Source organism: Anas acuta, chromosome 3 (genome assembly GCF_963932015.1).
Source record: "Anas acuta chromosome 3, bAnaAcu1.1, whole genome shotgun sequence".
NCBI lineage: Eukaryota > Metazoa > Chordata > Aves > Anseriformes > Anatidae > Anas > Anas acuta.
The window spans coordinates 30,440,597-30,452,078 of NC_088981.1; the positions used below are offsets into that span (position 1 = coordinate 30,440,597).

At 37.0% G+C, this 11,482-nt stretch overlaps 1 long non-coding RNA gene across 1 annotated transcript in view; it reads left to right on the forward strand.

Moving 5' to 3' along the window:
• LOC137853718 (uncharacterized) overlaps positions 1-10,067 on the forward strand; it is a 39,630-nt gene extending 29,563 nt beyond the window's left edge. The window contains exons 4-5 of the long non-coding RNA XR_011094677.1: positions 7,200-7,349; positions 8,992-10,067. This is a non-coding gene — a long non-coding RNA (uncharacterized lncRNA). The remainder of the gene's footprint in view (positions 1-7,199; positions 7,350-8,991) is intronic.
• Positions 10,068-11,482: the final 1,415 nt, after the last annotated feature.

Here is an 11,482-nt window from a genome sequence, read left to right on the forward strand (position 1 = left end):
ACAAAAAACAAGGGTGTGAAAAACGTTTGACAACTTTCATGACTTGTCTTGAAGAACCAGACTTATTCTGTCTTACATTTATGGGACTTACTTTGCCTTACATATTTTACTTCATATTGCTTTGAGAAAAAGGGTGGTGAGACACTGAAACAGGTTGCCCAGAGAGGCTACGGATGCCCTATCTGGGAGGTGTTCAAGACCAGGTTAGATCAAGCCCTGAGCAACTTGATCTAGTGGGTGGTATCCCTGCCTAAGACAGGGGGGTTGGAACTAGATGGTCTTTGAGTTCCCTTCCAACCTGAGACATTCTATAATTCTATGAAATGAGAAGTTTAGCAGTGGCCAGGCCTCATGAACTGGTAAACCTAGGTAAACCTAATAAAGCCTGGATACTATTATCACAGGTGGACCCCACTTTCTGGACCCCAATTTGCTATCCACTGCACCCTCTGTTGTTTCAAATTGTGACATGGGGACCTCTGGAAGAAAATTAATAGAAAGTTGACCAGTAAATAAACTTTGTTTCCATGAAGGATTATGAAAAAAATATCTATTAGTCTTCAAAGCACCTTTCAAGTAAAAAATGTAATTTTTGAAACAAGAAAATATGGATATTTTGATTTTGGACTTTCTGTTTTAAAGGAAATATAATATTTTGCTGCTATGCAAAATAGCAGTGCTTTCCACAGCATATAAAAGTATTTTATTTTATTTTATTTAAGACCAGAATATATATTTTTGAAAATTTGTTTGAATTCCAAAATTACAAGAGGATTTTTGCTTTGACAATTGCCTAAACAAGAACATGAAGGCTCAGGTATGACTGCAAAAATAATCTGGGTGTGGATATCCTCAGAAGCTGGCTGATTTATGCAGTCTGTTGCTCTGAATAATGTGTGACAGACATCTTGCCTAGTGGTGGTAGCATTTCATTAGATTTAAGAGGCTCAAGCATGTTTTCAAGTCTGTGGATGTCATGCCATTCAGTAGTTTATGTGGAAAATAAATCCAGTAAGAGTCGGAGACACAGGAACTTGAAAATGCTTTCAAATAAACTGAATTTAAATGTGTTGAAATAAGCTATTGTGTTGAATATGTAGAAGAAATACTGGTTTTCATGGTGAGCTATGAGTACCAATGTAACAAACATTAATTATTAGAAGGGTGAGTTGTGAAAGAAAGAATTTCTAAAGCACTTGGCATTGACCCAGGTCTGCAGGTGCTGAAGTTATTGGGAAATTCTTCCATTATATTCTCTAGTTAGGCCAATACTGTGTGTTTTTAAATATCTACAGTAGTTTGACCTGTTAGAGGCAACATTTATGCATCATAAGGGTGAACAAATGGTACACTTTAAGTAAAAACCTGAAAGAATACTTCTGGTTTTCCTATTTAACTCTGGTAACAACTGGAAAATTGCAATAATTTAAACAATTAGCAAGCTGAGCTTGTTCAAAATTAAATAAAAGCAAAAATCCTTTTCAGATATGAAAATGGTCTATTAAGATTTTCCTGCTAATTTCTTAGTGATTTTACCTAATCCTGTAAAGGCTTTGGTATGGGTGTTTAACAAAAATATAAAAAAATGATGACAATAAAAAGAGTATTCAGTAGCTCTTACATGTCATACTATTTCTAATACTGCAAATGGAAAAAAATAATCCTATATTAAAGCATTTTAAAGAAGGAATTTGACCTTAGTGTAAGGCTCAGAATGGAACCAAAATCAAACAAACTTTTGATCTGGCCTCGGTATCCTTGGTTTGAAAAAAAAAAAAAAAAAAAGGATAATTGAAAAACACCTTTAAGTTTCAGATTGCTGTTTTTTAGCTTTTCCTGTATGTACATACTAGTACAGTTTGTTAAAGTTTTGTAAGTGAATGGTCAAGCCATAAAGCCATGTAGACTCAGCTGATGTATGCAATGTAAGAAGGGGAAAAAAAGGTATAATTAAAAATATGTAGTTTTTGCTTGGATAATTCTTGATATCACAAGAGCTTGTATATTATTCTGGCATGTTAGTTAAATCCCTAACTGTTGTATTGGGTGTTGGGGTGTTGCTGTACTGAAGATAGCATTTCTGATGTATAAGGAATTGTATTTTAATGTTAAAAATTGTTTAACAGAACTTATCTAAGAACTTTGTCCATTCAACTTTGATAATAAGTTAGTTAGTACTTGAGATTTTTAAATGTTAACAATTTCAGCTGGGCCCTGAAAATAAGACTTAAACTCTAGTTAGTAAAACACAAAACTTACAGAGTAGGTTAGCCAGAAGACCAAACAAAAAACAAAAAAATTCTAAAATTTTCTGAGATTGCCAATTCATGTAAAATCTTCATACTGATTGGCTATTGTACTAATTCAGCTGGACAGCTCCTCAATTTTATTTTTAAGGGCAAATAAATAGGTTGCAATGAATTTCCTAACCAAAAAAAAAAAAATAAAAAAAAAACATATCTACAAAACAAACAGAAAAACAGGAAAAAATCCTGAGGACAGAGAAGTGATCAGCAACAGCATTTCAATTTTTCATGACACCTCTTACCAAAAACAACAACAACAACAAAAAGTGAACAAACAAAACCAGCAAGTTTCATGAGATTTAAATCTTTCTGGGCAAAAAAATCACTCAGGTTCATTTGTGATGTGGACGGGATAGCATTCTCATGACCCTCTCCCTGTTGCCAAGATGACCTGATCTCATTTGGTCTGGAGATCTGGCCTTTCTTTTCTGGCTGTAGCAGCATTGCTGGGATGTTTGTAGGGCCTTGGGAGGGAGGACCACCACTATCAAGGAGGATAGGAAGGGTCCCTGTAAGGGAGGATCATCACCAGCAAGGAGGATAGGAAAGGGCTGTTCCTGTCACAGAGAGGTGGTGCAGCTCCCATGGTTCCCATGTCCCCATGATCAGTATGGGAAGGCAAAGGTGGAACCAAGTAAAGTGAGGCCAACCAGTTGCAGGAAGGGTACAGAGATTGATGCTCTAGTGCCTTCACTGCATTTTTTTCTTTTCTGGGCTGCAGATTCTGCTTCATCTGATTATCAGTAATGAAGTCTAGGAGTTAAATTGCTCCTGATCTTTGCTGATCTGAATGCTTCTAATACAGCATTTAAAGATAAGGTAATTTTAGAGATGTCTCCTGCAGATACCCAGAATTGCAAAGAAGCATTAATCTTTCCTCACATCCCAGTTCTTCCTACAGGGGTTCCCCATTTTTTCATGATGTGATCAAAAAATTCCCCAAGGAAGTGTGTCTGTAAGAGCTAAATCAGAACATCATCTTTTTCTGAGGGCACTGTTGGCCCCAAGGATGGGAGGTGGCACAGGGGAAGAAGGATCCCAGCAGGATACATGAGTGTGGGTCCTGCCTGGGCTTCTTAAGCCCAGCTCTGACTCTTTTACACTTCAGCAAGCACATCTATAGGTATTATTGTTTTATATATTGCCTAGAAATTTTAGAATATGTTAACAGTTAGGAAGTTAAAATAAGTTAGAGATTAAATAGCCTAACATTGTAAATGCAAATATGACATAAAATAGCTTTAACTTTAGGTATGGCCTTATTAATCTTACTGTCTAAATTTCTGCCAGTTAAATACTACCTAAACTGAAAACTTAATTTCTGTGGCTGCATATTTGTTATGTCTCTCTCTAGAATTCCAGAAAAAAACTTGACACCTACTGGATTTGGTTCAACCAGTTACTTGTCACTTGTTCTTGTTTTCTGGAGCTCATCTGGCCCTGGGTTAGGTCCATCAGGCCTGGTGTCCCAGAGGGACCAGAGCTGTGGCCAGCCATGCTGAGGAGAGAACAAGGTGTGAGAGGATGGAGAGGAGGCCAGGTGGGAAATGTCCCACTCAGTTTCTGCTTTTACAGAGATGGATGGGTCTGTAGCCAGGCTCCATCAGGGATGACTTGGAAAGCAGAAGCAACTATGTTAAGAGATTCTGAGGTAGAAAAGCATTTTTTATCCTTCTTAAGCTCTTTTGGACATGGTCTTATTCTTTTTCTACCTTTTTTGTTTGTTTGTTTGTTTTTGTTTTATTTCTGTCCCCTTGTCTAACCCGTCCCTCAAACTTGTAATTTTGGAAAGCTGTGTTGGATTTTGTTCAATTCTAATTGCACAACTAACATCTTGGTAAAATACCCAATTCTGTCATTTTTCTTGAACAGGCTTTTGTACCCACCCCAAGTCCCTTCCCTTGCCATCCACATTAGCTGTTGAAAAATTTCCTCTTACTATGTGGAGAGTGGATGTAAATCTGTTTAGCATAATAGCAGTAGATTTTCCTGTCGTGTATTACGGTACTGGAAACCTTTTAAATATCCACAAAGCTCAACCATTTTATAATCATCTCTTCTGTTCTCCTTAGTACCTCAAAATAATTCCTGAGTTGAGCCAACTAATATCCTCTTGCTTAAGTGTTTCTGAAACCACTTCAATTGTGTGCGTACTGAGGGAAGGTTTCCTCCACACTTTCCTCCTCCATCCCTGTCATTCAATGTTCCAGTCCAATGGTTTTTCCATTTCTGTTTCCAGTGAGCTCATTTTAAAGTTCCAAATGGCTCTTTACATTTATATCTTCTGTTCATTTCTTTCATTTCCATTTCTTTACTTTTTTTTTCTTTCTTTTTCATGTCATTATTCATATTAGGATGTGCCACTATCTTTCAACTCACAAGTTACATCCCCCCCCTTTTTTTTTCTTTATGTATTTGAAAGGTGCAAAAGGTGCATTTTAATTCAAATAATCAGTATTTTCCCCCTTCCCCCGCCAAAAAAAAAAATAAAAAATCATTTTTTCTTCTTTTACTCATAAAAAAATCAAGAATTCTCAAACATAAAGTTGCTCATGGGGTAACAGTTTCTTGACTTAGTCTTGTAAATTTTTAAGCAGAAAATATTCTATGTATGAAAAAATGAGCTATGCACAGCCCATCTTTTCTTAAATGTCAGGTTCTTAACTGAGTTTGAAATAAAAAAAAAAAAAAAACAAAACATTTTTGATTGAATTATTTTGCTATTTATTCTGTATCTTGGATGAATATGGATCAGTACCTCTAATAAATTAGTATTCAAACTTTAATTTCCAGTCCAATTGGAAAGGACAATAACAACCTTCCTTGGAGAACAGGGGAAAATGGGTACTATATTACAATGGATTTGCAAAGTCTGCTTTTCAATGAGATGTCCTAAAGGTACAAGAAATATTTCAGGCTCCAAGGATCCATGGCATGAACTGCTCTAAGAGTGAATTTTATCAAATTTTATCAATTAAGACCTAAACTCAGAAAAAAATGTTATGTGAACACTGAAGACTGTGAGCCAAGCACAAAAAGGGGAGCATTAGGAGAACATTTCAAAATTAGAGAACCTCTAGGGAGGAGGACAGATAGGAGGATGATGAATTCCCCAGGACAGATAGGAGGATGATGAATTCCCCACCAATGATAATAAATCATATGTACATGTTGCTTGTGTGTGAAAAGACTAATGATTACATGTTTCAAAACCCAAAGGCTGAAGGAAATTTTGCCTCAGATTCCACTTTATTTATTTCTATGCCTAAATTTGGAATGTATTTCTTATTTATTTTCTTCCAGGTCAAGAACCTAGCTATATGCTGAAAGAAATAACTTGTTGTTTCCAAAAGTGCTTGAGCTCAGAAAATTGGATCTGGCTTGTTGTTCTCTTTTGGGAGAACTGAAGAGCTGCAAATTGAAAAAAACAAAACAAAACAAAACAAAACAAAACAAACAAACAAAAAAACATGGATACTGTTGTTAATGCAGGCTCACATCTGCTGAAGCCTTACTCATTTATATTCAAGGACTTCCCTTCTATGATATGGTAAAATGATCAGGCTTAAAAATAGGTAACATAGGAGTTGTGGGAGTCATTTGTTATGAATATATTATCCAGTGTATTTAGCTTGTTTGTTTGTGCACTGAGCATGAAGCATATAAAGATAGTTGCTATTCATAACTATTCACTAAATAATGACTAAATCACTGAATAAAAATCTTCAATCTGTGAGCATTTCATTGTATCTTGTCTGTTAGCAATAGCTGGTTGGTCACTTGAAGCACAAGTCCTTGTTCAGTTTCTCCAGCTGACAGAAACATTTCTGTAGCAGAGCAAATAATAAACAGCCAAAGTTCTGCCTCAGAGGATACTCAGCACTTCTAAAATTAGTGGTTATTCACTGTGTTTGCAGCATTAATCTCATTACTTCCATGTCCTTCAAAAGATAATATCTTCTTAATGAGATGCTTCTTGGATTTGGGCAAAAAGAGATACGGTCCCGGCAAAAAGCTGAGGTTAAAGTGAAGTCTGGTCTTCAGGCCTCTGAGAGGCAGTATTAGTTCCAAGCTAAGGTGCTAGAAAAGGTGGGATGAAATTTTTTTTTTTCATAACAATAATTCTCTAGACTGATTTTCTCCTTCTTCTGGAGCCCTTACCATTAATCCTATGAACTCACTACTCCATGTGGCTGTTAGAGAGAGAAAATGCTGCAGCAATGCTTTTGTGCTTTCTGCATGTCCCTGCTCCTTCCTCTTGCCCACCAGATGGCAACTGGAGAACCCAAAGTCTTGCTCCTGAAGCTTGGAGAGGTGCTGGAAAGGGATGCTCTTCATGCTTGAAAGAGTTGAAGACTGTTAGCCGGCAGGAATCCCCTGGAGTTGTAATTCACTGAAAGTGCGTAGCAGGGTACACATAGCACATGGAAAACAAGTTTTAATAGTCAGAAAATCAATAATCAAAAATATGCATTTCTAGAGCAAATATTTATGTGTGGTCTTCATTTTGTTTATGGTACACATTTCTCTTTCTCTTGTGTCACTCACTGAAATTTCCCTTGAGAAATAAATGGATTTTTATTATTATTAATATTATTATTATTTTGATAGATTGACTTTGTGTAGATTTATCTGAATATGCAATGAAGATTTATTTTTGCTGGGGGTGGGGAAAGCATGTTGTGCTCTGCAGCTGAGGATCGCTTCATATTCACAGCCACAGCCCTGGAAGATGAAGGCTGCTGTCTCACATGAGGCTGGGAGCTGCTAGTCCACCGGGCACTGGTCCATTAAGGCACCTGAGGGATGGCTGTTCCCTGAGGTCATCATACGCAGCTACCTGCTACATTATGTATTAAAGCACTTGGCAGATTGCATTTTCTATCTGTTTAGGAAATAATGGCCAACAATATTCTTGTACAGTTTTCTCAACTTGCTATGTATGTACAAACACCAAAGGGGCAAGTGATGTTGAGATGGAGAAGTGTTTCCACAGATCATATCCACTACTCAAGTGTGAGGCCTTCCTAAGCAGATAATTTGGTAAGTAAAGTATTCTTCCATCAGTTACTAGATCTTAGTGAAGAAGTTTGAGTAAATCCTCAGTGTTTTGTGTTGGCTGTGCAATCAGGCTGACACAGCCCATGTATGTTAGCACACGCTTTTGCACCAGAATATCTATGTTAAAATATGATTCTGGAATAAATGTGGGTGTAGAGATTGGCAAACTCACCCAGCACAAATTTTTCAAATTTCTCCTTTTCCTTTTCCTTTTTTTTTTTTTTTTTTTTTTTTTTTTTAAGAGGAAGTCATCAGAGTTATATTTTTCCTGATTAACACATTCCTTCATCAACTATAATTGCAACCATTAAATTAGATTGCCTCCTGTTAATCTTCCACTGCTTCGATCCTATTATGCAGAGAAATAATGTAAACTGTCAGAATTAGAGGATGCAAGTGCCAATCTTGAAACTAGAGAAAAATATTGTTTTAATAAAAAACCTTTCCATCATAGTGAACATTAAAGCAATACATACATGGCATTTTCTTAAACCACCAGAAATCTGCATAAAAAATGGAAATCTTTTCATTAACAGGAAGAAATAAACATCATAACAAAGCTGATAGCATTCTCACATGCATCATTTGTATAGCTCAACAGACAGCTTAGATTAAAGGAAGCCTCAGGCAAGGAGTCGGAGAAGCAAATAGGAGCACTTGAAGTCTTAATTTATATCTCAATATAAAGTTTATAAGGCTAGATAAAAAAGTAGGTAGTGAAAACATTAAGTCCCAGCAGTCGAGCCTGTCTGATTAATATCTCTTTAAACAGAACTTATATTAAGACAATTCAGGGAAGACACAGCTGGTTTAAAAGGCACAAAGCCTGGCACAGCTGCCAGGCTTGGCACATAAGGGAGGTGGAACACTTCTACTAGAGCTACCTTATGTTAAAATATGATATTAATCTTGCAGTGAGTTTTAAAGATCTCATGATCTGAGTGAGCATATTAGCTTTTGCAGCACTGAAACATTTACAGATGTTCCTATGATTTTTTGAAGACTATCAAAGATTAATTAGAGCTGTGGAATGTTTAGGAAAATGCTGCCTTTTTAACTGCTAAAATAAATTATAAACTATACCTAGTTTTCCAGTGCTTAGATAAACCAGTGACCTCTGGACTGAATAATTGATCTTCAGTGCTACTATGGTCCACTACTAATCAATTATTTTTTGGTACTTCAGATAGTAGGGGAAAAAAAGGCTTATTTCCAGAATGAACAGAATTATGTTAACACTGCTTTTAAGTGTAAAGTGTAATTAGAGAAATCTACTGTTTGTTTATTATCTTGTTATAAGATGGCTTGGGAAAATTGTCATTGGTGGATCTTAAGCACTGATTGCATGTTCAGCAAACAAGCAAACAGACAAAAGAAAAAAAAAAGAAAAAAGAATAAAAGAATAAACAGCAAACAATTTACATAAACCCCCAGCTTATACATTTTCATTCTAAGGTTTCTCCATCTTTTTTTTTTTTTCACAAGATTTTTTTTTTTTCTTTTCCCCTGTATGTTATCATGAAGGTGTTCTCAGAATGCATTCAGGCTCCCCTTTGTAACTATTATTATTACAATAAGCACTTTCTCTGCAACAACAAAGGTTCCCTTGACTTTTTTTTTTCAGGTTTGTTGAACAAACTACAGTCGCCCTGTCCTTGGTGCAGCAACCTGGCAGTTCTCCAGCTGTGGCCTGCAGGGATTATTAGATGTCCTCTGCAAGGACAATTATTTCATTTGCCAAAGAGTTTGAGAGATGCTTAAATGTACACTGCATGTTATTATGACCTTACTTTCATGCATATGTAATTGCAGTCGATGTCCTCAGAAAGTTTTTCAGCTAATAGCAGGTGAACATGAACTCTGTGATCCTGAATTTGGGAGAGGTATGCAGCATCCTCTGTGTAGGTGTGGCCAAGTTTGGAAGCTGGAGACCCCTGGGTCTCAGGCAGAGACAGCTGGGACACCAGTCTGGTCCTGGATCTGGTGCTGCTAGCAGACCTTGGTCAACCCAGGGTGCAGCCACCCCTGCTGCCCCTTCCTGGGTGCACTGGTGGGAGCTACTGTAGGTACAGACTGGGAGAGGGGCTTAGATGCATACCTCTGGTCTGCAGCATGATACTTTGATCATACACAACTTTGGCTGGTTGAGTACAAATCCTAGATGATTTAGAATATTACTGACAGCATCTCGAAGGGATAGTCACTGTGTTGCAGCAATGACTTCAACAGCTAATGATGAAAAGTAGCCTCGCTATGGAGTGCTCTCCATCACAGAACATATTATTTCTAGCACAGCAGCATGCCATTTCTTTAGCACAGTTTTGTGTTGCTAACTTACACTGTCAAATGTTAAAGTGTGTCAAATGTTTCATTAATTATTTTAATGTCAACCATAAAATCACTTTCACAGGTGTGACTCTCAGAAAAAAAGACATCTCTGGGGATGGAGTTAGCCATGTCTAACTTCTGTGTGAAGGCAGTTCTTAAACTTGTTTGAACCTTTGGCTTTCAGTGCCTACAGATTTGGAACAGAGAACAACTCCTGGATTATGGGCTTCCATGGTCTTAATGGCATCATCACTGCAATTTAAGAAGGCAGCTTTTTTTTGCATCTTTCTTCTATCCAAAGTGCCATATCTTAAAAGGTAAGGGAAAAAAAAAAATGGGAAAATGGAAAATGGAAAGGATGACAAAGAAGAACAGCTGTGAGACACGAGAAAGAGGCATGAAAAGAAATGAAGAAAAGCAAGGCAGATAGGGAAGTGCATATATAGAAGAAAAGACAGAAAGAAATGAGAGAAGAAAGCTTCACAAAGATGCTGAGAGAAACTAAAGTGAGAATAAACAAAGTGATTCAGAGAAGAAGAAAGTGGGAAAAAGAGTAAATTGGAGCAGTCACTGAAAAGTGACATAAGAGAGCCACCTGAGCTCTAGCAGGACAGTGATGAAGAGATCCAACCTGTTAGTAGTAGTCAGCAGTATACATCAGGTGTGGTGGCAGCATCCTATCTTCTTCCAGGCATATCCTTGGCCCTCAATCCTTCCTTCCTAAACTGACAGCTGAAAAAATAAGAGGGTGCTCTCTGAAGTAAAGGGATAAGTTAGTCCCTGCCGAGTTCATTTCCTGTTTGTAAATACCATTCGTCACAGCAGGAAAGGTCTTCTGTCACCGACAGGGTGAGACATCATTAAGGTCTGAGGACACCACAACCTGCATGGTGCTGCCCTCAGCATATCTTTTTATCCTCGTTTTTCTATTTCATTGTGACTCTGGCAGTGGCAATATCTGTACAGCATATAGACTTTCAAATGATGAGAAAATGCTTGTTGGAGGTGAGTGAGGTGTTTATATTGAAGAAATTCTCATTCCATGTCATTATCTCTCAGTCTGTAATATCAATTTCTAAACTACCTACTTTGGGACCTGAGCAAAATGTGCATTATCACTTAATTCTATGAAATATTTTCAAAAACAGTTTATGTATCTGTGGGAATGTGGAGTGTGGAGTATAATTAAATTATAATTATGTGGTAATTTTCATGGTAAAAGTTATTATATATTTGCAATCCAATTATAGAGTAGTTTCATGATAATTGAAAAGTTATTAGTGGAACATACAGCAAAGCATAATAGGAAATCATCATTTTGACCAATTTACCCATTGTTATTTGTCTAAAAAATATAAGGGTGGAATTGCATGCATTGTACTTGTAGAAAGGTACTTTGCCAGAAGGGGTTTGTTGTTTAGATTTGAATATTTAGTGTTTAAATGGTTTCCTTCTGTCACCCCCCAAACTTCATGTTCAGTCCACAAACCATGAAAATACTTATGGTGGACTGGCGGCTCTTCAGCATATCCTCAGGTGTTTTTTAAGATAAGATAGAGATGGAAAGCAGAAAAGTGCCTGTATACTGGGTGATAAGGGTGAAAACACAGCGTCACAGTGATTTATTGTATCTCTGAGATATATATGGAGAACTTTCGTTGTTCCTTTAAAAGAAATAGAGCTTTGTACTTGAGGCTAGGCTTGGTACTCCTAATTGGGAAATGTCAGAATGAGTTGCAAGTGTGATGAGACCTCTGTAAGATTACACAGATGAAGTACAATAAAAC